Source organism: Lepisosteus oculatus, unplaced genomic scaffold (assembly GCF_040954835.1).
Source record: "Lepisosteus oculatus isolate fLepOcu1 unplaced genomic scaffold, fLepOcu1.hap2 HAP2_SCAFFOLD_93, whole genome shotgun sequence".
Classification (NCBI taxonomy): domain Eukaryota; kingdom Metazoa; phylum Chordata; class Actinopteri; order Semionotiformes; family Lepisosteidae; genus Lepisosteus; species Lepisosteus oculatus.
The window spans coordinates 458,152-482,500 of NW_027168429.1; the positions used below are offsets into that span (position 1 = coordinate 458,152).

A 24,349-nucleotide genomic window follows, 5' to 3' on the forward strand; every position below is an offset into this window, starting at 1 on the left:
TTGTCATGCAACGCTGCCACATAGTGCCGACAGACAAGTGTGTTGCGGGAGAAGAGAAAAGTGTTTGAAGATTTAAGAGTGTCTTAGGTGGAGCCAAAATCAAGTGTCACAAATGCAAGTGGGAAGATTTCCAATGTTTAATATGGTCAAAATAAGCGGAAGTTACCAGCTGGTCCGGCACAGTCTGCCATGCTTTTGTCATATACTGTAAAGTGGTGTGGAACTGGGTGTCGAACTGGAGCCTCACCATTTGCATATGTGAGGCTCCAGTTATACATCGAGTGTCACATTAAATGACAAAAATCAAGAGAGTTAAAGCACCTGGAGAGGTTTTCTTACAACTTTTGAGCTGACACAGTTTTGGAAAATGTTTCCTTCACGGTGCACTGAACAACATAGGCAGCCAAGAGTCTCCAAAACAAAACAGAATGGACAGATAGGAGAAAATTCCCACTCGTCCTGAAGTTCCCAAAATCCAGCACTGAGCGTAAACAAAGTGTCTAAGTAGCGTGGGAATGCTAACCCTAACCCTAGCTGGAGTTTGAGCAATCCGGCACTGAGCGTAAGAAGATGAGTCAAAGTAACGTCTAATCGGATTAGTTTCCTTAGAGCTGGTTCAGAGTTTGCTCAAGAGTTTACCTTTCACAGATGCGCAAAGAAGAATGTTGGGGGTGCACGCTTCAAGGCGCCTTACAGCTGTAGGGAGTGATTCGAGACGATTCGTGGCGTGTGCTCGTTCCCATATACCGTACGACCCGGGGTGCAGTGCTAGGATGACGTACAATACCGCTTGGGCACGTAACGGGGTTATATGCAAGTGCAGGACGTGAGGGTTTTCGTTTGTTCGTTTTGTTTTGCTCTGCTTTGCTTTGTTTTGCTTTCCATCGCGTTGGTAAGAGCGTAAATAAAAAGGCGATTCCTGTGTCTACCACTAATGTAAGAGCTATTTCAAGTGCGACGTGGTGCGGCTTTTCAAATGCTTGTGGGCATTTCTCTGTTGTTGATTCTTTTTTTGTGTGTAACAAAGTGGCATTTTCATGTCCAGACGGGGAGACTTTATCATTCCGACATGAAGCCACCCTTAAGTCCTCTGAGGCGTGTCTGCCTGCAAGGCTTGTATTTTGCCTTCCACCGGCGCCTCGCGATCCAGGTAAGATTGTAGCAAGAACGCAGCGGCAGTGGGGCTTGCTGTAGTCGTGGCTGAGTGGTTAAGGCGATGGACTAGAAATCCATTGGGGTCTCCCCGCACAGGTTCCAATCCTGCCGACTACGTTGTCCGCCTTCAGTCGGTGTGTTTCGGCACAAGCAAAGAAGCGCGCCTCTTTGCTGTTCCTGGTGGTTTTAAAACGCCCAATCGCTTGTACCCGCTGCCTTGGAAATAAGTTCTTCAGCGTCCGCAAATGGCATTTTGCAGCTGGAAGCAGATGTCGACGCGTTTTGCACAGAGCACCAAAAAAGCGTCTTTTTTGAAGGCTCAGGCACTGAGCATTGGTGGTTCAGTGGTAGAATTCACGCCTGCCACGCGGGAGGCTCGGGTTTGATTCCCGGCCAATGCAGTGGCTTTTGCAGCGAGCGGCTCCATCACTTGCATCCCCTTGCAACTCGCAACTGAAAACCCAGTGAAGCTAAGCAGGTGTGAGCCAGGTCAGTACCTGGATGAGGATGAGCTACAGGGAAAAACAAAGCTTCCAGCTGGAAGCGGTGTTAATGGTGCCGGCGGGGGGGCGCTCACCCTGAGGTCTGTGCGGGTCCCAATGCCCCAATATAGTGACGGAGATGCTGTGTTGTAAAAGGGCGCTGTCTTTTGGATGAGATGTAAAACCGAGGTCACAGCGCTCTGTGGTCATTCAAAATGACCACCAAAACCTTTGACAAAAGCTCTTGGTAATTGATGGTCTTCAATAATGCTTCTCCTTTAGGTACATTTTAAATCAGCTGAAAAATGCTGTGAAATGGGGGGGCACTTCAGGCCAGTGTAGGATTTGGGTTACAAGAACCATGAAACTGCACGAGAAAGCCCGTACACTGAATTACACAGCTTTCTATTCAAAGGAGGACAAAATTCCCTGAGTTTGATTTTTTGCAACACAGAGAGGAGCACTGTCGTGAGGCCGGTTAGCTCAGTTGGTTAGAGTGTGGTGCTAATAACGCCAAGGTCGTGGGTTTGAGCCCCGTACGGGCCAAGTCTAGGTCCAGGTCCCTGTTTGTGAAACAGGCAAATGACTGTCTCAGGGGCCCATTCCTCATTCTCAAGACACATGTATGCAGTATGTACACCGTGCATTGAGCAATAGGGACTGAATACACCACAGGTAAGGTTAGAAGTCATTCTGAGGTGCCACATGTGAGGGATACAGCTAGGCATCCAAAATGTAGGGTTTGAGACCCTTCAGGAGTACTGCATCCTTTGAGACAGACCTGTGCATGTTAAACAAATGATCATTTCTTTTGGCATTAGGGACTAAATATACTAAACATATGATGCTAAAATGTTATTTTCACATATATTAATGTAATAAATGATTGCTTATGCTTTATAAACAAATCTAATTAAAATAAAAGCTTAAGTTTTGTATTTATCTTGTACCATAGAACAAGATTTTCTTTGTATTTCAAGCCCACAAAGTGTCCAAATGACGCACTACATGATATAAGGAAGATTATCACATGCATATCGGTATTATCTTTCTTATGAAAATGCATTCCTTTCATTACCTTTTACTTTTTAAAATGAACTCAAATTGAGTATAATGTAATAATTTAAGTAGAATAGATTCTAATAATATAATGATCCAGTGTTTTGCACTACTTCACTGCTTCACTGCTCTATGCCATCTGGAAATAAATCCTCAGACTGCTTACTGCCCTGGGCATGTACCAATAAATTAAAGGAGCACATCTGTTTATCACTGCGTTGAAGCAGGAGACACACAGTCTCTGCAAACACATCCTAGATACAGTGTTCCAGCACCTTTGACCTCATCCAGAACGTATCATTTCTTGAAAGGGATTGCTGTCCGAATGCACATCTGAATCCCAAACAGAATCTCTAGTAAAATACGATCATTTGTGAAACAGGCAAATGACTGTCTCAGGGGCCCATTCCTCATTGTCAGACACATGTATGGAATGCTTTCACCGTGCATTGAGCAATAGGGATTAAAAACACCGCAGGTAAGGTTAGATGTCATGTTCTATGATCATTTCTTTCAGCATTAGGGACTAAATATACTAAACGTATGATGCTAAAATGTTATTTTCACATATATTAATGTAATAAATGATTGCTTATGCTTTATAAACAAATCTAATTAAAATAAAAGCTTACGTTTTGTATTTATCTTGTACCATAGAACATGATTTGCTTTGTATTTCAAGCCCACAAAGTGTCCAAATGTTCTATGATCATTTCTTTCAGCATTAGGGACTAAATATACCAAACGTATGATGCTAAAATCCTGAAAAAAGGATGTGCTCCATCTCGTCAGTAGATTGGATTCCAAAACTGATTTGGGTCAATATACATTACCTTTGAAATTAAAGTACAGTCTACTGTAGGGAACCATCAACTTAGAAAGCATTGGCCTTCCCTGGGGGTCAGGTAGGTGCAAAAGATAAACTTTTATCCTATCTTTATCTTAAGATAAGTGGCCAAGCAGTATTTTTCCAAGTTTCACCAAGCACATCATGTTGCCATAGTAGACAAAGTTCTATAAAATGTTAAATAACTTTTAAAAAAAGCATCTTGGTCTTACAGTACTGTACAAGGTGAATTAAACTGTCCCTGGTAATAAAAAGTAATTAGAAGCATCTCAGAAACTTTATCTCTAGAAACATTAGCTGTTTTATATCATGTAATTTAGTGTGATGTTGTCAGAATTCAAGGACATTATCACACACAGAAATTGGTTCAGTTAAATCTAAAAAACACAGCTAAACATGGGTTTAAATGTAACAGAAGTCTTACCTCTTGTCAAAAGATTTAATTCAAGAAGCGATGTAATAAATGATTGCTTATGCTTTATAAAGAAATCTAATTAAAATAAAAGCTTAAGTTTTGTATTTATCTTGTACCATAGAACATGATTTTCTTTGTATTTGAAGCCCACAAAGTGTCCAAATGATGCACTACATGATATAAGGAAGATTATCACATGCATATCGGTATTATCTTTCTTATGAAAATGCATTCCTTTCATTACCTTTTACTTTTTAAAATGAACTCAAATTGTGTATAATGTAATAATTTAAGTAGAATAGATTCAGGTAGGAAATATAGAGTCATGATGTTTATGGCTGACATCATTTCACATGGGTGAATTTTAAGCTAAGAAATAAAAACATTTACAATGAAGATACCATTACTTAATTTTAAATGCCTTTAAAAAATAAATACCTCCTGAGAATAATTTGCCACTCCCAGATCCTTGGTAAGGTACTGTTTGAATCCAATCAGGAGAGGAGCATCCAGGGAGTGCTTTCTATAGAGTACAGCTTGGGCCACTCTCTTCCGGCCTGCTGATACTTTTTAACTACTCAGGGCCTGTAAGGATATAAAACACCGGTTTAAACATTTTATACCTATAAGACAAATTAGAATTTTAGTAAAAAATAGATACATCTGAAAAATAAAAAGTCTTACTGCTGATAGAGTTCTTCAGAGCTCACATCTTCCCTTTCCTTATCCGCTTCTGTTTCAGTTTCTAGAGCAGCCTCTGGCATCTCTTCCTCCTGGACAGCGGCCTCTTGCTCAGGGCCGCTGGAATGCAGGTATATTCTTTTCAACATGCTTTTACATAATATGTTGTAACAATGATTTCAAAAAGAAACTACAGAAGCCTTACAGATTAAAAATATCTCACCTTGCCAATGTGTCTTCAGGCTCCCCATGTACAAAAAGGCCCAAGGACTCTAGCAGTCTTACAACCACTATCCTGTTTGCCTCACCAGACACGATCTCTATTCTGTGGTAATCCACGATGACCCCGTTTTTCAGGTGATTCATCATGTCCTCCCTCGCCTGTTGAGAGGCCATCCTGATCTCTTCTGCCGTGGCGTGCTTCATACACGACCTCTTCAAGTGAGCGGGTTTCCTTTGAAAATAAATAATACCATCTGTGTATAGAAACAAGCTAAGACTGATTTCTTAAATTATCCTTAATTTTCTCTCTCATAGTTTGAGCATAATGATTTTATTGCATTTATAAAAGAATTGCTCATTGCTCCTAAATAAATAATGGTTTCATAAAAAAGTGAACACTTACTTGGTCTCAGTCACAGACTTTCCAATAGAAGCCATTGTGGAGTTCAGCAACTGCAGGTCCTAGAAGTGGGGAAGGAATTTTAAAAGAGAAATTGAATTACAATACAGAAGGAATGGCTGAGGGATCACTGAAATATATATATACAAATTCCAAAGACTGAGTCCATATAGAAACAACTACCTTTCATTTTCAGTATAAGAAAAAAAAACATTATCTTCCAAAGCATCATAAAATTGTCCCTTCTTCCAGACTCTACTTCTCTCTTGTAGTAGTATAGCAGACCTTTCCAGGTGAGCAGATCACAGAGTCCGAAATGAGCTTCCTCCATCAAGCAAAGTACCTGAACATGACTCTGTCTTCATAAAAGCGCCCCTGTAATAAAGAAATTAAATCCGAAATCAAGAGGGCAGTTGCCTACTGAAATACAAGAAGTCATCAATTTTAACCTAGCAACACATTAAAGGCTGCATCTATACAAGTACGATTCTAGAAATGCTCACCAGATGACGTTTTAAGAAGGAACTGCGCCTCAGGTTCCGCCGAGATCTTAACTCGGATGGCAGGATTCAGAGTCCGGAGTGCGGACTGATGGCGCACGGAGGGTCCATATACTGTGGATCCCTCAGTGATCTTCCGCGTATTCAAACCGCCAGCGTGTGACTCCCCTGTCCCCGTGACCTCATTGCTCTGCTCTCTTTTGAATGGGGACAAACGATTTATTATGGGGCGCAGTAAGTACAGACGTTTAAAAAGCTCCACTCATGCCGACGATGCAGCATGAAGAAGCGCAACCTAACGTTTGACAGACAAAAGCCGGGCGCCGCTACGAGCAATATGAAATCAAACTGACAGCACACGGCGTTTCGCGCTGACTCAAAAGTGATCTCGACAGACGCTGTTCTCTGCATAACGCTGAAAGAGCTAAAGAGCGTTTCTGTTGAGACGTAACAAGCTTGTTTCTTTCTACCATGATGTTACCATGACAAAATCTGTCTTTAAACACCTTGCTCAGTCTCTGACGAGACTGTCAAAAATTGCTTTCGCCGATTGTATTGCAAACCGGCGGAAGCGGGGTATTGGGAAAAGTTTTCAACTAGCAATAATCGCGCCTCGGCTAAACCTCACAGGCTACGATACTGCCACTGCGCAAAGCTGACGGTTGCCAGGCAACCGCGGGGATCCTATGGAAATCGTTATCGATCGTCTCATGGCATGTCGTTGCTATAACGCTTCATATTTGTCGTCTTCTTCTTCTTCTAGCTTGAGGTTTTGAAGAATTTCATGACAGACAAGGGCTCCGTTGGGAACAAAGGGCGTTGTGAGAAAACCGTTGCTTATTTTCAGCAGCAGAAATACAACCCTTTAAATACAAGATGACAGAACAATGACGAAGGGCATGCCGGGAGGAACTCATGCACTACAGAGGAAAGGGGGCGGGCACGTACAGTTCACATTCAAGCCACAAGTACTCTTCTTGGATGTTGCACAAACAAATCCTAACGTCTTGAAACCATTGCAGCATGTTTGTGTCCCACTTCCCGTGGCTGCGGGACGACTGACACGAACGGACAAACACAATCTGTGGCGTTTAGCGTGACATAGTCTTGCAGGCATCGTGCTGTCTCACTGCAATATTATACCACTGGAGGAAACAGTCCATCTGGCCATGAAACTCATTTGAACGTCTAGCTACAGCAACTAACAATATCATGATTTATTCAGGATGTGTGGAATCAGCACGTCCCGGAGACAGCTTCCGAAATCGTGAGCATTCTCTGGTGGTAGGGGCGTTCAAGATGGCGCTCAGGTGGGAGGTAAAGTTTAGTGGTTGGGGAGTTTTTTTGAGTTTTTCATGACCTGAATGTTAATTTTTGTTTTTTTTGACTACAGAAAAATAAGGACTTAACACTAGTTGTTTAAACTTCAGTTATAATTGAAAGAAAAAAAAACGATTTTTTTTTAGGTTTAAAAAGTCCGATATGAGTAACACTGGGAAAAGAAAAGAGAGTGCTGGGTCTTCGAAGGAGAACTCTAAGATACCTCAATCGTATATGTATAGCACTACAAAAAAATCGATGGCAACTAAAGGGAAAAGTGAAGCAGCTGCAGGGGCAGCAAGAGGGCGGAGGCGCCGCGCGCCCGGCCGACGTGTTGGACCGGTGCGCTTTACGTCCTGAAATAAACACGCGACAGCCCAGAAATGTTTCCAGAGTGCTGTGCACTGAAGACTTGCCTGGTGCTCCTCCGTGCAGATTGTTTGTCCTCCTCCAGTGCGGGACGAGCCAACACAAGGGAGCGCATTCGCCAACATCCAGGCACGCAATGCGATTTGGAAAGCAGCTCCTTTCCAAAGAGTTGCACACGAACGATCCTTCAGTCCCGCTCGGGGGGCACGGAACCCCCGCCACACACAGCTTCAAGTAGCGAGTCAGGCGGTGGGACTTTCGCTTACGGCCACACCACCCTGAACACGCCTGATCTCGTCTGATCTCGGAAGCTAAGCAGCGTCGGGCCTGGTTAGTACTTGGATGGAAGACTGCCTGGGAATACCAGGTGCTGTAAGCTTTTGCTCTCCCGGCCAGCAGGGGTCGCCGTTGGTGCCGTAGGCTTTGGGAGGAAAACCTGCAGAATGGAAAGGTGATCTATAGCCTCATCTCTAGAGATGTTTTGTTGCTGTGGCATGTGTGTGACCCATATTCGAAAAAAAAAACCCGTCTGTAAAACGAATATCGAAGCTGCCTCTAAATCTGCAAATGAAGATGAGTCGATAAACCACTCGTTTTTCGTATAACTAGACATATATTCATTTGTTACCGATTTCATTCATTGAGCACGAATACAATAGAGGTACAGCCATTCACTGTTTGACATGTCTGCACTGGTACAGAACCGAGCAATCAGAAAACGGGTGAAACTGTCTTTAGACTCAGCATACAGTACCGAGGCCCCCCATGACCAAATAAAGGCTAACCTCGATAATCAGCCTAAAGAACGCAGACTACAGCAAAACGACTGACTATGAAAAGGGAATGAACGTCCGAAGGAGTAGTGGAACTAGCTTGAGATGCTTCTCCGGACCCCTAACTAAAAGCCAGCGAGAACCAGCAGCGGCGTCCACTCCTGTCGAACCGGGATCCTTCCGCAGCCACGCAGCTCGTGGTGTCCTAACCCTCCCGTATCTGATTTTGGACCAAGCACATCAGGGGAGAGCGCGAACGCAGTCCCCCACTACCAGAAATTATGCAGTCGAGATTCCCACATTTGGGGAATTCGCAGGGGTCAGCACAGCCGGAGTGCAATGGCCGAGCCTCGCCCTGGGTGAACCTCCTTCTTGATCAAGGTATCTCCCCTGCCAGGTAAGTATGAGTTAAACAGGCCCCTGCAAGCGGCCCGCACCCACAGCACAAATCGCGCAGCCTAGGCCACCTCCTCGCCCTGCACGCCACCGCCTCCTGCTGGGCCCACTCTTTCACACACTCACACGCCACACTAACACTCAAAAGTGTGGGCAAAACGAGAAAACGAGCGCGCCGTTTCCTACACATCTGCAGTCGCCGTTGCGCATTCGCAGCATGTCCCGGGATGCAATTCGGCCTCATTGCGACGTGCGCCTGCCACACACCGAACAAACCTTTTCAGCAATTTCCAAAAAACGGGCCTGCTTGCCTGCCCACAAGGCTCCGTCTCTTACCTGCTCTCCAGAGCCTGCTGCCTTCTGTGCTTTTCTCTCGGCACCGCTGCAGTGCACACAACTCCTGCAGCGGGAGGGGGGGAGAAAGTTCCCGCGCTCTGCCGCAGGGAAGGCTCGCTCCGTGCGCACACGTCCTTTCGATGCCAGTCCAACAAGTGCTCCGCATTAGCTGCGTCGGGGCTCCGGCGTGTCGCACCTCACCTCACCTCGCACTACCCCCTCCTTGAATGTCTGCCGCTGGGCATGCCCCGCTCTCCTCCGCCTTATCTTATCGCGTGTGAGCACCGACAATGGCCACAATGCCGGGGAATGGCACCTGTAAAGTGTTAATTGGGGCACAGGAACAGCCCGTCTCGTCTCGGGGGGGCCGGCTTCAGAGACAATACAGCAAACACAGCGGGGCGGGGGAAGAAGACGACACCACACATGCGGGTACATTCAGCTCCGGCGGGAACGAGACATTTGTCGGTCTTTTCAAGTGCCGAGAGCCGAGCAATCCTTCACTTGTATCGTTTCTCCCCGGTGACTAGATCTGGCCCTGCGACTCTCGACTGGGCTCACCCCCGGGGCAGCCCAGCAGGTGTGAGCCTGGCCGGCACCCGGATGGGAGATTCCACCCCGGAAAAGCTCCGGTTGCTGCTGCTCCTGCAAGAGGTGTGACTGGGACCAGTAGGGAGCGCTCACCCTGCGGGCTGTGTGGCTCTCTTACGCCCCAGCCTCCTGATGGCGACACTCTGCTGCACAAACAGGCGCCGTCCTTCGGGGGAGGCGTCAAACCGAGGTCCCGACCCTCCTTGGCCATTAGGAAACCCCAGGGCTCAATGAATGAAATCGGTAACAAATGAATATATGTCTAGTTATACGAAAAACAAGTGGTTTATCGACTCATCTTCATTTGCAGATTTAGAGGCAGCTTCGATATTCGTTTTACAGACGGGTTTTTTTTTTTTGAATATGGGTCACACACATGCCACAGCAACAAAACATCTCTAGAGATGAGGCTATAGATCACCTTTCCATCCTGCAGGTTTTCCTCCCAAAGCCTACGGCACCAACGGCGACCCCTGCTGGCCGGGAGAGCAAAAGCTTACAGCACCTGGTATTCCCAGGCGGTCTCCCATCCACGTACTAACCAGGCCCAACCCTGCTTAGCTTCCGAGATCAGACAAGATCGGGCGTGTCCAGGGTGGTGTGGCCGTAAGCGAAAGCCCTGGCGCATGACTCGCTACTTGAAGCTGTGTGTGGCGGGGGTTCCGTGCCCCCCGAGCGGGACTGAAGGATCGTTCGTGTGCAACTCTTTGGAAAGGAGCTGCTTTCCAAATCGCATTGCTTGCCTGGATGTTGGCGAATGCGCTCCCTTGTGTTGGCTCGTCCCGCACTGGAGGAGGACAAACAATCTGCACGGAGGAGCACCAGGCAAGTCTTCAGTGCACAGCACTCTGGAAACATTTCGGGGCTGTCGCGTGTTTATTTCAGCACGTAAAGCGCACCGGTCCAACACGTCGGCCGGGCGCGCGGCGCCTCCGCCCTCTTGCTGCCCCTGCAGCTGCTTCACTTTTCCCTTTAGTTGCCATCGATTTTTTTGTAGTGCTATACATATACGATTGAGGTATCTTAGAGTTCTCCTTCGAAGACCCAGCACTCTCTTTTCTTTTCCCAGTGTTACTCATATCGGACTTTTTAAACATAAAAGGGTTAACCCTAAAAAAATCGTTTTTTTTTTCTTTCAATTATAACTGAAGTTTAAACAACTAGTGTTAAGTCCTTATTTTTCTGTAGTCAAAAAAAGCAAAAATTAACATTCAGGTCATGAAAAACTCAAAAAAACTCCCCAACAACTAAACTTTACCTCCCACCTGAGCGCCATCTTGAACGCCCCTACCACCAGAGAATGCTCACGATTTCGGAAGCTGTCTCCGGGACGTGCTGATTCCACACATCCTGAATAAATCATGATATTGTTAGTTGCTGTAGCTAGACGTTCAAATGAGTTTCATGGCCAGATGGACTGTTTCCTCCAGCGGTATAGTATTGCAGTGAGACAGCACGATGCCTGCAAGACTATGTCACGCTAAACGCCACAGATTGTTTGTCCGTTCTTGTCAGTCGTCCCGCAGCCACGGGAAGTGGGACACAAACATGCTGCAATGCTTTCAAGACGTTAGGATTTGTTTGTGCAACATCCAAGAAGAGTACTTGTGGCTTGAATGTGAACTGTACGTGCCCGCCCCCTTTCCTCTATAGTGCATGAGTTCCTCCCGGCATGACCTTCGTCATTGTTCTGTCATCTTTTATTTAAAGGGTTGTATTTCTGCTGCTGAAAATAAGCAACGGTTTTCTCACAACGCCCTTTGTTCCCAACGGAGCCCTTGTCTGTCATGAAATTCTTCAAAACCTCAAGCTAGAAGAAGAAGAAGACGACAAATATGAAGCGTTATAGCAACGACATGCCATGAGACGATCGATAACGATTTCCATAGAATCCCCGCGGTTGCTTGGCAACCGTCAGCTTTGCGCAGTGGCAGTATCGTAGCCTGTGAGGTTTAGCCGAGGCGCGATTATTGCTAGTTGAAAACTTTTCCCAATACCCTGCTTCCGCCGGTTTGCAATACAATCGGCGAAAGCAATTTTTGACAGTCTCGTCAGAGACTAAGCAAGGTGTTTAAAGACAGATTTGGTCATGGTGATATCATGGTAGAAAGAAACGAGCTTGTTACGTGTCAACAGAAACGCTCTTTAGCTCTTTCAGCTTTATGCAGAGAACAGCGTCTGTCGAGATTACTTTTGTGTCAGCGCGAAACGCCGTGTGCTGTCAGTATGATTTCATATTGCTCGTAGCGGCGCCTGGCTTTTGTCTGTCAAACGTTAGGTTGCGCTTCTTCATGCTGCATCGTCGGCATGAGTGGAGCATTTTAAACGTCTGTACTTACTGCGCCCCATAAGAAATCGTTTGTCCCTGTTCAAAAGAGATTGTGCGATGTCCTGTAGCGTTCGCAAAGCAAACCTTTGACAGTTTGAAAAGAGGAATTTATTCTGCTTCCTGTGCGTGCAGTAGTTACAAAGTTGAACGTCTTTACACGATCTGCTGCAGTTTTCAGTGGGTGGGCTTTGTCAAATGGCTTGGAAAAACGCACTGTGTTTCGGCTCGGGAAACATCATGAGCAGTGTCCTGCATTTTTTCTGTGTATAGCTGTCTTTTAACGCGTACAGAATTCATTCGAAATCATTGATTTCTCCAATTAACAAGGGTCCCTTTTTGAACCTGCCAGAAGCATTCTTTCAATGTAACAGATTTACTCCGGGGAAGGGCAGCATGACATTGAGAGTAGCTCAAGCTTTCAGCACCTTTATCTGACTGCATGTATGCAGACACTGCTCAGAATCCCCTGTAAGATTCTCCTTCAATTCCGTTTTGCAGTGCTTTAGCTCTTTCAAAAGGCTTCGCTTTGCTAGTCACAATCCAAGGCTCATGGCAGCATTTGAAAACATTCGCAACTGCATTGGCCGGGAATCGAACCTGGGTCAACTGCTTTGAAGGCAGCTATGCGCAACACTGGCTCGCTCCAGAGTAAATTTCACGTCGAGGGCATATTTTTTTCCATTTTACCGTGAGTCGGGCTCAGCTGCACAGAGGAGAGAGCAGAGCAATGAGGTCACGGGGAAGAAGGGACAATTTTATGATGCTTTGGAAGATAATGTTTTTTTTTTCTTATACTGAAAATGAAAGGTAGTTGTTTCTATATGGACTCAGTCTTTGGAATTTGTATATATATATTTCAGTGATCCCTCAGCCATTCCTTCTGTATTGTAATTCAATTTCTCTTTTAAAATTCCTTCCCCACTTCTAGGACCTGCAGTTGCTGAACTCCACAATGGCTTCTATTGGAAAGTCTGTGACTGAGACCAAGTAAGTGCTCACTTTTTTATGAAACCATTATTTATTTTGGAGCAATGAGCAATTCTTATATAAATGCAATAAAATCATTATGCTCAAACTATGAGAGAGAAAATTAAGGATAATTTAAGAAATCAGTCTTAGCTTGTTTCTATACACAGATGGTATTATTTATTTTCAAAGGAAACCCGCGAGGATTCCCCTGGTGTGCAAGATGTGCCTGAATACTCTTGATCAGCTTCCTGCTCACTTGAAGAGGGCGTGTATGAAGCACGCCACGGCAGAAGAGATCAGGATGGCCTCTCAACAGGCGAGGGAGGACATGATGAATCACCTGAAGAATGGGGTCATCGTGGATTACCACAGAATAGAGATCGTGTCTGGTGAGGCAAACAGGATAGTGGTTGTAAGACTGCTAGAGTCCTTGGGCCTTTTTGTACATGGGAAGCCTGAAGACACATTGGCAAGGTGAGATATTTTTAATCTGTAAGGCTTCTGTAGTTTCTTTTTGAAATCATTGTTACAACATATTATGTAAAAGCATGTTGAAAAGAATATACCTGCATTCCAGCGGCCCTGAGCAAGAGGCCGCTGTCCAGGAGGAAGAGATGCCAGAGGCTGCTCTAGAAACTGAAACAGAAGCGGATAAGGAAGGGGAAGATGTGAGCTCTGAAGAACTCTATCAGCAGTAAGACTTTTTATTTTTCAGATGTATCTATTTTTTACTAAAATTCTAATTTGTCTTATAGGTATAAAATGTTTAAACCGGTGTTTTATATCCTTACAGGCCCTGAGTAGTTAAAAAGTATCAGCAGGCCGGAAGAGAGTGGCCCAAGCTGGACTCTATAGAAAGCACTCCCTGGATGCTCCTCTCCTGATTGGATTCAAACAGTACCTTACCAAGGATCTGGGAGTGGCAAATTATTCTCAGGAGGTATTTATTTTTTAAAGGCATTTAAAATTAAGCAATGGTATCTTCATTGTAAATGTTTTTATTTCTTAGCTTAAAATTCACCCATGTGAAATGATGTCAGCCATAAACATCATGACTCTATATTTCCTACCTGAATCTATTCTACTTAAATTATTACATTATACACAATTTGAGTTCATTTTAAAAAGTAAAAGGTAATGAAAGGAATGCATTTTTAAAAGAAAGATAATACCGATATGCATGTGATAATCTTCCTTATATCATGTAGTGCGTCATTTGGACACTTTGTGGGCTTCAAATACAAAGAAAATCATGTTCTATGGTACAAGATAAATACAAAACTTAAGCTTTTATTTTAATTAGATTTGTTTATAAAGCATAAGCAATCATTTATTACATCGCTTCTTGAATTAAATCTTTTGACAAGAGGTAAGACTTCTATTTTACATTTAAACCCATGTTTAGCTGCGTTTTTTAGATTTAACTGAACCAATTTCTGTGTGTGATAATGTCCTTGAATTCTGACAACATCACACTAAATTACATGATATAAAACAGCTAATGTTTCTAGAGATAAAGTTTCTGGGATGCTTCTAATTACTTTTTATTACCAGGGACAGTTTAATTCACCTTGTACAGTACTGAAAGACCAAGATGCTTTTTTTTAAGTTATTTAACATTTTATAGAACTTTTTCTACTATGGCAACATGATGAGCTTGGTGAAACTTGGAAAAATACTGCTTGGCCACTTATCTTAAGATAAAGATAGGATAAAGGTTTATCTTTTGCACCTACCTGACCCCCAGGGAAGGCCAATGCTTTCTAAGTTGATGGTTCCCTACAGTAGACTGTACCTTATCTTCAAAGGTAATGTATATTGACCCAAATCAGTTTTGGAATCCAATCTACAGCCGAGATGGAGCACATCCTTTTTTCAGGATTTTAGCATCATACGTTTGGTATATTTAGTCCCTAATGCTGAAAGAAATGATCATAGAACATGACACCTAACCTTACCTGTGGTGTCTTTAATCCCTATTGCTCAATGCATGGTGTACGTACTGCATACATGTGTCTGACAATGAGGAATGGGCCCCTGAGACAGTCATTTGCCTGTTTCACAAATGATCGTATTTTACTAGAGATTCTGTTTGGGATTCAGATGTGCATTCGGACAGCAATCCCTTTCAAGAAATGATACGCTCTGGATGAGGTCAAAGGTGCTGGAACACTGTATTTAGGATGTGTTTGCAGTGATTGTGTGTCTCCTGCTTCAACGCAGTGATATATAGATGTGCTCCTGTAATTTATTGGTACATGCCCAGGGCAGTAAGCAGTCTGAGGATTTATTTCCAGACGGCATAGAGCAGTGAAGTAGTGTAGTAGAGCAACACACTGGATCATTTTATTATTAGAATCTATTCTACTTAAATTATTACATTATACACAACTTGAGTTCATTTTAAAAAGTAAAAGATAATGAAAGGAATGCATTTTCATAAGAAAGATAATACCGATATGCATGTGATAATCTTCTTTATATCATGTAGTGCGTCATTTGGACACTTTGTGGGCTTGAAATACAAAGAAAATCATGTTCTATGGTACAAGATAAATACAAAACTTTAGCTTTTATTTTAATTAGATTTGTTTATAAAGCATAACCAATCATTTATTACATTAATATATGTGAAAATAACATTTTAGCATCATATTATTACATACAGGTCTCTAGCTTCAACACAGTGATATATATATGCTCAGTGATTTATTGGTACATGCCCAGGTCAATAATCAGAATGAGGATTTATTTCCAGACGGGCTACAGGTAGTGTTGTGAAATACTTCAACACACTGGATCGCAGATTTAGACCCCCTGCACTCTTACTCCTTAAAAACCAAAGAAATGAAGATATGTAGCAATCACATTGTAACAGGGGTGACAGTGACTTAATGCTTATACTAGTGGACTTCTGGTACCTTTAGGGTAAGGTGTTCCCTGAAGGGCTCTCAAACCCCGCATTTCAGATGCCTAGCTGTATCGCTGATGTGTTGCACCTCAGAATCACTTTTAAACCTTACCTCTGGTATCTTTAATCCCTATTGCTCAACGCATGGTGAAAGTATTGCATAAATGTGTCTGAAAATGAGCAATGGGCACCTGAGAGACTCATTTGCCTGTTTCACAAATGATCATATTTGACTAGAGATTCTGTTTGGGATTCAGTTGTGCATTCTGACAGCAATCCCTTTCAAAAAACGATACATTCTGGATGAGGTCAAAGGTGCAGGAACACTGTATTTAGGATGTGTTTGCACTTATGAGGATTTATTTCCAGATGTGCTAGGGGTAGTGTTGTGAAATACTTCAACACACTGGATCGCAGGTTTAAACCCCCTGCACTCTTACTCCTTAAAAACCAACAAATGCAGATATGTAGCAATCATATTGTAGCAGACACTCATTTGCCTGTTTCACAAATGATCATATTCTACTAGAGATTCTGTTTGGGATACGGATGTGCATTCTGACAGCAATCTCTTTCAAAAAATGCTTTTACCTTTTCGCGGCTTTGCCCTTCTTGCCTCTTTGGACAATATCTCCATCTTGTGGTCGTTGTTGGTAATGTCTAGACAATATCTCCATCTTGTGGTCGTTCTTGGTAATGTCTTCTTATGCCCTTTTTTATTTCAATTCTCTATTAGTTGATTCTAGAATCTCTACAATAGAGTTGAAAACATCAGTTTTAAAGCAGACAATATGACATTATTTATAGTCCAATTAGAAATGTATTACCCTGATAGATATCCCAACACCCGGAATGTATTGATACCATATCCCCAGTAATGCTCCTCAGGCCTAACAAGCACACTGTTGGTCTTAGGAAGCATCAGACACAGAAACGGTAACAACATCCTTCTTTCTGTTCACTCAGTCTCTGGTGCCGTGGGTCAGTGAAAGTGCGATGCGCGGATCCAGCGATCTCATCCTGTCACTCAGATGGCACAATCAGTAATTGGTGGCAGTTGATATGGTCCCTCCCAGCAGGATTGCAACATCTGGCAGGGTATCTCTTCTTCACCTACACCCACTCGCCAGGTATCCGGTCGTGTCTCCCCTCTGCTGGAGGTCCCCAAGCGTCCGGCACCTGTTCACAAGCCCTGTGCACCGCTTCAGTTAACAAACCTACAACACTTTAATAGAGAGTTATCTACCCACGGTGTCCCTTCAGTTGATATTTCCTTAGTTGGTCTTTCAGACTGTGGGTGATTGGGGCAATGTGACTTCCAACTTACCCCTAGTGAGGCAATTACAGCCTGGCACACCTTCCCAGTGTAGTCTGCCCCTAGATCAGTATCCAAGGGGCAGGGCAGTCCATACCCTGGGATCATCTTTGTCATACACTTGGGTATGTGCCAGCCCACATCACATCATCATACAACCCCACATTCTTTACACATTTGTTCTAACCACTATTAAACATCTATTAAAGGCCTCAACTTGAATTCTCCCCTTTCCCCAATAGAGGTTTCACAGGGGTCTCAGACTCCCGCTCTCCCAGTGCCGCTCGTCTGGCATCTGCATCTGCATGGTTGTTACCTTGAGTTACTGGAATTCTTTATTTATTGTGTTATTTACACCTTACTCAAGCTGCTTCTGTCGGCAGCTGTAAAACTACAAATCAGTTCAGAGACAAGCCTAGTATTCTTAACTGGAGTCCCTGCCGTTGTGAGAGAATCCTATTTCTCCATAGCCATCCAGAATTGTGGCCTACATGCAACAAATACATACATTATATACATATACAGTAACCCTTTGTCCACACTTACATACAAAGGAATGGTTGATCCATCTGAGGAAACCCCAGTCTCAGCACCTGTAAGAGAGCTTGTTTCAAATTATTATAGGCGGCTTTTGTTGCGGGAACCAAGGCAATCTTGTCCTTGTACTGCACTCCCCCCTTAAGCAGATCTGTTAAGAGTTGTGCTCACCCTGTAAAAACATTGCACCCAAGCCCTGTTAAAATTTCACAATGCTAGACACAAAAGGGCCTTATCATAACTGCTTCTATTAGACACTCTAAAGCTGAAGCAACTCAGACTTGTGGGTTTCCTCGTCAGGGGAAGCACTCAGAATACTATCAACATACTGAGTGATCACAGTCAGTTGAAGCCACGTGATACCCTGTTCTGGATAGTCATTCTTTGTAATGCATAATATTCCAACCCAATAGATCTGGGATAAAACCACCCATTAAAATCTGGTACTCGGCAAGTAAAACTTGCTGCCCCAATACTCCTGTGGCCTCCTGCCGTCTCCCCATATACATTACTCTATAGCACACTGTTGAACAGAGGAGTGAAACAAGCATGACAGTAGTGCTCCAGTATCCCATAACAGAGAAACCAACACTCCATTAACAGTACATTTTTATCCACTGGACTGGGACAGACTTAGGGAGGGTACAAGGGATTTACAGGATCTAATCGTTAGGTAAACAGATCTTCTCACAAGACGTTATTCTCCCCAGTCTCGATTCTAAACCTACAGCGTTTCAGCATGTCTGAGACATTCGAATAAACCCAAATTGTTTCCTCTATTGCAACTAATTGTATAAAAATACAAACACTGTTTATCTAACTACTTTTACGTCCACCTGTACTGTACTTATACTTTCAGACGCTCTTATATTTTCCAATCTCCTTAAGTTGATTTTCGTCAAGTCTCTTTAGTTACGTCTCTAGCCAGTCCCGCTGGCTAAACACACTTACACCGTCATTTAGCTGCAAAAAGGCATTCGCGGATGCTGAAGAATTTATTTCCAAGGCAGCGGGTACAAGCGATTTGGCGTTTTAAAACCACCAGGAACAGCAAAGAGGCACGCTTCTTTCCTTGCGCCGGAACACAAGGACTGGAGGCGGACAACCTAGTCGGCAGGATTCGAACTTGCGCGGGGAGACCCCAATGGATTTCCAATCCATCGCTTTAATCACTCGGCCACGACTACAGCAAGCCCCACCGCCGCTGCGTTCTTGCTACAATCTTACTTGGATCGCGAGGCGCCGGCGGAAGCCTATTTCAAAGTCATTCTCCGTTTAAAAAAAACATTTCCAAAATACAAGCCTTGCAGACAGACACGCCTCAGAGGACTTAAGGGTGGCTTCATGTCGGAATGATAAAGTCTCCCCGTCCGGACATGAAAATGCCACTTTGTTACACACAAAAACAGAATCAACAACAGAGAAATACCCACAAGCATTTAAAAAGCCGCACCACGTCGCACTTGAAATAGCTCTTACATTAGTGGTAGACGCAGGAATCGCCTTTTTATTTACGCTCTTACCAACGCGATGGAAAGCAAAACAAAGCAAAGCAGAGCAAAACAAAACGAACAAACGAAAACCCTCACGTCCCACACTTGCATATAAGGCCGTTACGTGCCCAAGCGGTATTGTATGTCATCCTAGCACTGCAGCCCGGGGCGTACGGTATATGGGAACGAGCGCACGCCACGAATCGTCTCGAATCACTCCCTACAGCTGTAAGGCACCTTGAAGTGTGCACCCCCAACATTCTTCCTTGCGCATCTGTGAAATCTAAATTAAATCTCACGTTGGGGGCATATTTTTTTCCACTTTATCATGAGTCGGGCTCGGCTGCACAGAGGTGAGAGCAGAGCAATGAGGTCACGGGGACAGGGGAGTTACACGCTGGCGGTTTGAATACGCGGAAGATCACTGAGGGATCCACAGTATATGGACCCTCCGTGCTCCATCAGTCCACACTCCGGACTCTGAATCCTGCCATCCGAGTTAAGATCTCGGCGAAACCTGAGGCGCAGTTCCTTCTTAAAACGTAATCTGGTGAGCATTTCTAGAATCATACTTGTATAGATGCAGCCTTTAATGTGTTGCTAGGTTAAAATTGATGACTTCTTGAACTTCAGTAGGCAACTGCCCTCTTGAGTTTGGATTTAATTTCTTTATTAGAGGGGCGCATTTATGAAGACAGAGTCATGTTCAGGTACTTTGCTTGATGGAGGAAGCTCATTTCGGACTCTGTGATCTGCTCACCTGGAAAGGTCTGCTGTACTACTACAAGAGAGAAGTAGAGTCTGGAAGAAGGGACAATTTTATGATGCTTTGGAAGATAATGTTTTTTTTTCTTTGAAATCGAAATGAATCAGAATATCAGTGCAAAAGACAAACTCTTGGTTTGGTTTAAAGAGATATGGTTTTAAAACAGACAACATGTAGAAAACAGGTGTTTCTCACTTTTGGAAAAGAATGGACCGCGGGTAATATTTTACTAGTTGCAGTGCTGAGCTCACTGGGTTACAGTCCTGCAGTGTCACACCAGGGCCAGTGGCGCAATGGATAACGCGTCTGACTACGGATTAGGAGATTGTAAATTCGACTCCTGGCTGGCTCGGGTCGTTTTTAAACGCATCAGGCTACTCCCTTAGTAGCCTGTGCTACTTACTGCATTGTAATCGTACCCAGTAAGAGATTTCCTTCATGTAAATGAACTGCACCTGACAGCTTTAGAAAAACACCTGGGCTCAGTACGGTGCTGAGAGCTCAGCGTTGCTGTTGTTCTAATTAGAACGCACTGCATCGGCTATGAACCCGAACTTTTCAATTATTCCGATCAGTAAGTCAACACGTAGTCCACATGAAGGTAGGAATATTCTCTTGTCTGTCTCTTGTTTGTATAGAACTGAATGTCCCTGACAATGTACTGTTAGTTTTAATTGAAGAACGGCATTTGTGTTCAAATATACCAGACAAGTTTACGTAACTGCTCATGCGACACTCAGTTGTAATTAGTCAAGAAATAAAGTCGAACAACAGCTGCGGGTTTGATTCTGAACGTATCAGATTGCAGCGCGTTTTACTTCCATTGACAAATGATAGAGATTCGAAGAGAGATCCTTCAGACCAGCAAGCAAACCCACGGCTATTTCGGTTTTCTATCTAGGCAACGTTGGTGTCTGCAATAGCATACATGAAAGCGTGATGCAATTTCTGTGGCTACTTGATTATAATGCTTTTTTTTATTTTTATTAAACATGTAGAATTTACAAATACAAATACAACAAGAGGATCAGAGTCATGTACAAGAGAAAAAAAACGCAGCAGAAAAAAAACATTTAACTACCAGAGGTAATTAAGTAATTATGTGATCAAATTGTATATTTTACACGTATCATATTTTCCTTGCTTTAATATTTCTCAATTATAAACTTTAGTTTCAACATGCATGCGTTTCCTGTAAAAAAATAAAACTCAGCACAGTTTTTTACAAAACAAAAAAAACGTTTTTCTTTTAACAACATTTCGAGTACCTCTGGCATTCATGAAAAAGACATACACAAAAGCAAATAACTAACTCTAAGACTATCTAAACTATTGAGTTTTTCAAAGAACCAGAACTATAACAGTCCTTAACACTTAACTACACCATTCCAAACTAACACTAAAGAAACACTAGTATATACTGGTATAACAAATAAAACCAAACATAATCATTAACTGAGCAGTCACTGGGAGCAAATCTCCTTCCCGTCCACAAAGGCCCTCGCTCCCACAAAGTAGGGTCTCCTCCCCTCTCTTCTGGCAGCTTCAACCTGGGGCCACAGCTGGTTCCTGGTGCTCCTGTCCGCGGCAGACAGTTCCTCTGCAAACCTCAGTTTGTTCCCATTCAAATACTCATTCCCCCTCGCCGCTCGCCACAGCATGTCCCTCGCCGTCCTCTTGGTGAACTGTATTATAATCGATCTGGGGCGCACTTGCCCAGACATGTTCGCTCTCCCGAGCCTGTGAACAAAGTCAATGGCCGATATTACGTCCTCCTGGTCCGGCAGGGTCCTTTTACAGATACCCTTCACTGTTGCAACAAGGTCCTTATCACGTTCCTCTTTAACTCCAAATAATTTTAAATTCCATCGTCGACAGTATCTATCTACATCGTTCACTTTCAATTCAAGTTCTTTAATATGCTTTTCTTGTTCGGTATTTACTTGTTTAAGAACTTTTACTTCACTCTTTAAGTCTTCAACCTCTTTAAACACACAGTCCATGGACTTTTTAAGACTTTCGATTGCGACTGTATTAAATCGAATCATTTCCTTCAGCTCACCCATCATGTTAAAGATGTTGGTTTGGAGCTCCTCCAGCGTCAGGTCGCCCCTTCCTCTCTTGGCCGCCGGGGTTTTCACAGGTGTGCTGGGCAGGGACTCCGGCTCTACCGTACGAGCGCATCTCCAGCACTCTTTCCACGTCCCCTCCAGCTGCTTCACTTTTCCCTGTAGTTCCATCGATTTTCTTGTAGTGCTATACATATACGATTGAGGTATCTTAGATTTCTCCTTCGAGGACCCAGCACTCTTTTCTTTTCCCAGTGTTACTCATATCGAAATTCTTAAACCTAAAAAAAATCGTTTTTTTTTTCTTTCAATTATAACTGAAGTTTAAACAACTAGTGTTAAGTCCTTATTTTTCTGTAGTCAAAAAAAGCAAAAATTAACATTCAGGTCATGAAAAACTCAAAAAAACTCCTCAACCACTAAACTTTACCTCCCACCTGAGCGCCATCTTGAACGCCCCTACCACCAGAGAATGCTCACGATTTCGGAAGCTGTCTCCGGGACGTGCTGATTCCACACATCCTGAATAAATCATGATATAGTTAGTTGCTGTAGCTAGACGTTTAAATGAGTTTCATGGCCAGATGGACTGTTTCCTCCAGCGGTATAGTATTGCAGTGAGACAGCACGATGCCTGCAAGACTATGTCACGCTAAACGCCACAGATTGTGTTTGTCCGTTCGTGTCAGTCCTCCTGCAGCCACGGGAAGTGGGACACAAACATGCTGCAATGCTTTCAAGACGTTAGGATTTGTTTGTGCAACATCCGAGAAGAGTACTTGTGGCTTGAATTTGAACTGTACGTGCCCGCCCCCTTTCCTCTATAGTGCATGAGTTCCTCCCGGCATGCCCTTCCTCATTGTTCTGTCATCTTGTATTTAAAGGGTTGTATTTCTGCTGCTGAAAATAAGCAACGGTTTTCTCACAACGCCCTTTGTTCCCGACGGAGACCTTGTCTGCCATGAAATTCTTCAAAACCTCAAGCTAGATGAAGAAGAGGACAAATATGAAGCGTTACAGAAACGACATGCCATGAGACTATCGATAACGATTTCCATAGGATCCCCGCGGTTGCCTGGCAACTATCAGCTTTGCGCAGTGGCAGTATCGTAGCCTGTGAGGTTTAGCCGAGGCGCGATTATTGCTAGTTGAAAACTTTTCCCAATACCCCGCTTCCGCCGGTTTGCAATACAATCGGCGAAAGCAATTTTTGACAGTGTCGTCAGAGACTGAGCAAGGTGCTTAAAGACAGATTTGGTCATGGTGACATCATGGTAGAAAGAAACGAGCTTGTTACGTCTCAACAGAAACGCTCTTTAGCTCTTTCAGCGTTATGCAGAGAACAGCGTCTGTCGAGATCACTTTTGAGTCAGCGCGAAACGCCGTGTGCTGTCAGTTTGATTTCATATTGCTCGTAGCGGCGCCCGGCCTTTGTCTGTCAAATGTTAGGTTGCGCTTCTTCATGCTGCATCGTCGGCATGAGTGGAGCTCTTTAAACGTCTGTACTTACTGCGCCCCATAAGAAATCGTTCGTCCCTGTTCAAAAGAGATTGTGCGATGTCCTGCAGCGTTCGCAAAGCAAACCTTTGACAGTTTGAAAAGAGGAATTTATTCTGCTTCCTGTGCGTGCAGTAATTACAAAGTTGAACGTCTTTACACGATCTGCTGCAGTTTTCAGTGGGCGGGCTTTGTCAAATTGCTTGGAAAAACGCAGTTTCGGCTCGGGAAACATCATGAGCAGTGTCAGCACAGAGAGGCCCACTGTCGTGAGACCGGTTAGCTCAGTTGGTTAGAGTGTGGTGCTAATAACGCCAAGGTCGTGGGTTCGAGCCCCGTACGGGCCAGGTCCTTTTCTCCTCTCTTACCAAAGCTGTTAGGTTCCTTTCCGTGGTGAGATGGGTTGTCATGCAACGCTGCCACATAGTGCCGACAGACAAGAGTGTTGCGGGAGAAGAGAAAAGTGTTTGATGATTTAAGAGTGTCTTAGGTGGAGCCAAAATCAAGTGTCACAAATGCAAGTGGGAGGATTTCCAATGTTTAATATGGTAAAAATAAGCAGAAGTTATCTGCCGGTCCGGCACAGTCTGCCATGCTTTTGTCATATACTGTAAAGTGGTGTCGAACTGGAGCCTCACCATTTGCATATGTGAGGCTCCAGTTATACATCGAGTGTCACGTTAAATGACAAAAATCAAGAGAGTTAAAGCAGCTGGAGAGGTTTTCTTACAACTTTTGAGCTGACACAGTTTTGGAAAATGTTTCCTTCACGCTGCACTGTACAACATAGGCAGCCAAGAGTCTCCAAAACAAAACAGAATTGACAGATAGGAGAAAATTCCCACTCGTCCTGAAGTTCCCAAAATCCAGCACTGAGCGTAAACAAAGTGTCTAAGTAGCGTGGGAATGCTAACCCT

At 43.8% G+C, this 24,349-nt stretch overlaps 7 non-coding genes across 7 annotated transcripts; 3 read left to right on the forward strand and 4 right to left on the reverse strand.

The window, feature by feature from the left end:
- Window positions 1–6,276: 6,276 nt before the first annotated feature.
- On the reverse strand, window positions 6,277–6,418 carry LOC138236747 (U4 spliceosomal RNA). The gene has a single exon (XR_011188814.1). It is a non-coding gene; the product is annotated as a U4 spliceosomal RNA (small nuclear RNA).
- A 1,292-nt stretch (window positions 6,419–7,710) lies between these two features.
- On the forward strand, window positions 7,711–7,829 carry LOC138236720 (5S ribosomal RNA). The gene has a single exon (XR_011188789.1). It is a non-coding gene; the product is annotated as a 5S ribosomal RNA (ribosomal RNA).
- Window positions 7,830–8,464: 635 nt separating this feature from the next.
- LOC138236727 (U1 spliceosomal RNA) lies at window positions 8,465–8,628 on the reverse strand. Its single transcript, XR_011188794.1, has one exon. It is a non-coding gene; the product is annotated as a U1 spliceosomal RNA (small nuclear RNA).
- Window positions 8,629–10,039: 1,411 nt separating this feature from the next.
- LOC138236717 (5S ribosomal RNA) lies at window positions 10,040–10,158 on the reverse strand. Its single transcript, XR_011188786.1, has one exon. It is a non-coding gene; the product is annotated as a 5S ribosomal RNA (ribosomal RNA).
- A 1,304-nt stretch (window positions 10,159–11,462) lies between these two features.
- LOC138236658 (U4 spliceosomal RNA) lies at window positions 11,463–11,604 on the forward strand. Its single transcript, XR_011188731.1, has one exon. It is a non-coding gene; the product is annotated as a U4 spliceosomal RNA (small nuclear RNA).
- A 7,108-nt stretch (window positions 11,605–18,712) lies between these two features.
- Window positions 18,713–18,794, reverse strand: trnas-gga (transfer RNA serine (anticodon GGA)). Its single transcript has one exon. It is a non-coding gene; the product is annotated as a tRNA-Ser (tRNA).
- Window positions 18,795–23,022: 4,228 nt separating this feature from the next.
- LOC138236663 (U4 spliceosomal RNA) lies at window positions 23,023–23,164 on the forward strand. The gene has a single exon (XR_011188736.1). It is a non-coding gene; the product is annotated as a U4 spliceosomal RNA (small nuclear RNA).
- Window positions 23,165–24,349: the final 1,185 nt, after the last annotated feature.